Here is a 3,447-nt window from a genome sequence, read left to right as displayed (position 1 = left end):
TGTTCTTTTTAAGGTTTTTCAAAAGTTTCTAGTGATTTTTGAGTGCCCCGTTTGAAAGACTCAGAACAGACCCAATGTTTCAGAAAGAGCTGAGCACCTGCCTTCTGAAAATTAGGCTTCTTTAAGGTGTCTGAAGTTGGATACCCTAAATCACTTTTGAAAATCTTGGCTACAGTCTTTCCAGGTCTGATTTTTCAAACCAGCTTCCCAATTTGGAGTTTGCACATAATTTTGTGGGCAGTCAGCTTTCAAAATCTGTCACTCTGTGACATTACATTTTAATCAGTCACTGATGGCTCAAAATACACAAGCAACCACTATACTCAGGGTAGTTTTCTAGAGCTATATAGCTTATGGTCAAGAATTATAAAATAAATAATACTTAGCACTCATATAGTGCTTTGCTGACAATCATCTCTTACATCATCCCTGTAAATGGTAGAATCACAATTTTACAAAGAGGAAAATTGAGGCAAAAGAAGTGAAGTGGCTTGACCTAAACAACTGAAAGAATCACTATCAAAGAGAGAATTAGAACTCTGGATTAGCTGACTCCTTTTCATGGACTCAGGATAATTAGACCACACAGAAGGTCGAGGTCTCAGAAAGCTTGATTGAGAGGTCATTTTAAAAGTACTTATATCACAGTGATGGTCACAGTAGAAAGCCCTGAAGTAGATGGAATTCAGAGTACTGTACACTCCATTAAAGGGACATTGCCAAAGTTATTAGACCAAGAATTAACCTACCAAGACAGACATCTTCATAAATGTTGTAATAAATCTGCAACTATTCTCTTCTAAAGGTCTGTCTAGTAGTGGGATTGTTAAAGATTCTTGGTTCTGTTAATTCTGCATTGTGCACATGCAGATATTTTATTCTTTAAATCCTTGCTGATGCCTGGCCACAACACTGACTGGTTGGCCAGTTCACAGCATTTAGTTAATCCTTGATGTCCTTCATGGATGAGGATTAGGATTTCTCCTCTCATTTTGTTTGGAATTATGATGCAATTGCCTGTAATCATGAGTCCATTTGACTCAATTGTCCACGCACTGCAGAGTAGTCTCTTGTCTCCTCCTGAGTGTCCTTTCGATACGTTGGCCAGCTGCCTTCCTGAAGTTACATGTCTGTCAAGGTTGTTTTTGTTGCTGATGTAGTCTCTTATATTTAGCAATTGGGTTAAATGACATTAAACGTAGCAATAGACTTTGGCATCTCAGTGGTGCTTGATCCAGGTCTCTTCTGTTGATGAGGGTTACAAGCAATTTCTGATCTGTTATCAGTGTAAATGAAGCCAGTCCGCACAAAGATCTGAAAAAGTTCTCACATGCCCATAAGCTTGCCTGGCACTCCTTTTCAATCTGTGAATATCATTTTTCTGCTTCTATGGGTGTGCTAGAGCAAAATGCAACTGGCTTCCACTGAGAGCCATGTAGTTGCAATAATACCCAACCTAGGCCATAGCTGCTTTATCCTGTCCTGACCATTGTAGGTTTGTTCTTAATTTGGCCCCCAGAGCCAAGATGTGTTGGGCTTTAACAGTTCATTCAGCGTAGAAAGGTCCTGTAGGAGTCAACCAAGGTAATTTACCATCCCCAGTTTATGTCTTGGTTCTGGTACATTAGTTGGTGCATTCAGTTCTCTAATTGCTTTTACTTTCTTGCAGTTAAAGATGGAATCAATCCTATTTGTTGTCTGTCCCAAAAATTCAATTTGAGGTAGACAGAAAATGCATTTTTCCTTGTTTACCTTCAGTCCAGACTGACTGACTAGGCTTAGGAATATTGTCCATGAAAACTACAGCGTCATTTATGTTCATCAACAGTTCTGCCATCTTTCTTTGGAAAATTTCAGGTGCCCTGGTAATCCCAGAAAGTAATATTCAAAAGCAAAATCTCCCAAAGGATGTGATAAATGTAGTTAATTTAGCACTTTCTTTGGATAAAGGAATTTGCCAGAATTTGCTCAAGGCATCCAACTTGGAGAATAATATAGCTTCTTTCACTTTGGGGAGGAAGTCATCCATTGTTGGGAGGATATATTTTTCTCTCACAACTGCTTCATTAAGTCTTTTAAAATCCACACATTTTTATTTTTCCATTTTTCTTTATAGCTGGTATCATTGGCACATACCATGCTGTTGGCTCAGAGATTTTCTTGATTATGCCAATCCACTCCATTCTTTTTAACTTAGTTTCCACTATATAAAGTAACGGGCTAGGAACCCCCTGAGTTGTGTCTACAGTAAATGGTTCAGCATTGTCTCTTAAGGTTATTTGTACTGGATCTCCTTTCAAAAATCCAATATCACCTTCTGTTTGCAACTGTTGTTACTTTTTTCCTTCTGTTTCTGTTCTTAGTTTACTCCTGACACCATGTCATGTACTTCTGTACCAGATATGGACTGGTCACAGAGCTTGCTTATACACTCCAGCTGTATTCATCATAAGATTCTTTAATTCTTTGCCAGGTATGGCAGAGATTCCTTTAAATAAGGAGTTTTACAGTGTCACCTAGTGGTCAAAGAGTGTAGTATAGTTTAGCATTCCGTTCTCTTCAGTGCTGCTCATATCTACCATACAGGGTTTTAATGAATAAAATTTTACCTTTTGTAGCAATTTTCATCTCAAAACACTACAAAACTGCATACATACAGCACCACTGTAATGCAGCCACCTCTAGACTGAACAGCAGCAGCTAGGAGAATAACTTGCAGTGTGGGAAGGGAAATTTTGGCCATGTACACTGGGGCAAACTCCCCTGTTATAAGAAGTGTAGTGGACTCTTTAATATCCAAGCATAGCAAAGAGGTCTTTGATTTAAAGTTTACTATAAAAGACCTACATGTAATGACCTGGATGGAACTCATTTGATCTCTCTTGGAAAGATGAAGGGCCAAGGTGATGCTGTTTGAATTTAACTTTATCATTCCAAGGAATCTACGTATTTCAGACTGGTCCTCATGTAACAAACTGTGACCACATACACCAAGATACCACCATCCTAACCAAGGATAGAACATGGGACCTTTAGCACCAAAAGCAGGGATTTGGTGCTTGAGCAATAGAATTCCTTTACCTGTGAGTCAGTAGTAAGACTGTTATAGCCAGCAACTAGATGGAGACTTAACTGCATGCATTTAGCAAGTCTTTTACATACAAGTTATTCCTGAAAGTTTTTCTGATGCTTTACCAAATTCAGTTAGTGTGGACTGTGTACTAACCCTGCCTCTTCACTGTTCTTGCTGCTGTAAGTTACCAGGAACTCTGTTAGCTGATTGATTCACTCAGGGTTTCTTTGTAATTTTTGTTACTTCTAAATAAAGGAGGTAATTTGCCTCTTATGTGAGGCTGCCACCCATCCTAATTTTTGTGAGATAATTTCAATTTTATGTAGGCCTTTAATGGCAGGACCATTAAGCTAACTGTCACAAAACATTTCAGT

Source organism: Terrapene carolina, unplaced genomic scaffold, assembly GCF_002925995.2.
Source record: "Terrapene carolina triunguis isolate 2854851 unplaced genomic scaffold, T_m_triunguis-2.0 Scaffold234, whole genome shotgun sequence".
In the NCBI taxonomy this organism is placed as follows: domain Eukaryota; kingdom Metazoa; phylum Chordata; order Testudines; family Emydidae; genus Terrapene; species Terrapene triunguis.
Note: the sequence above shows the minus strand (reverse complement) of the source record.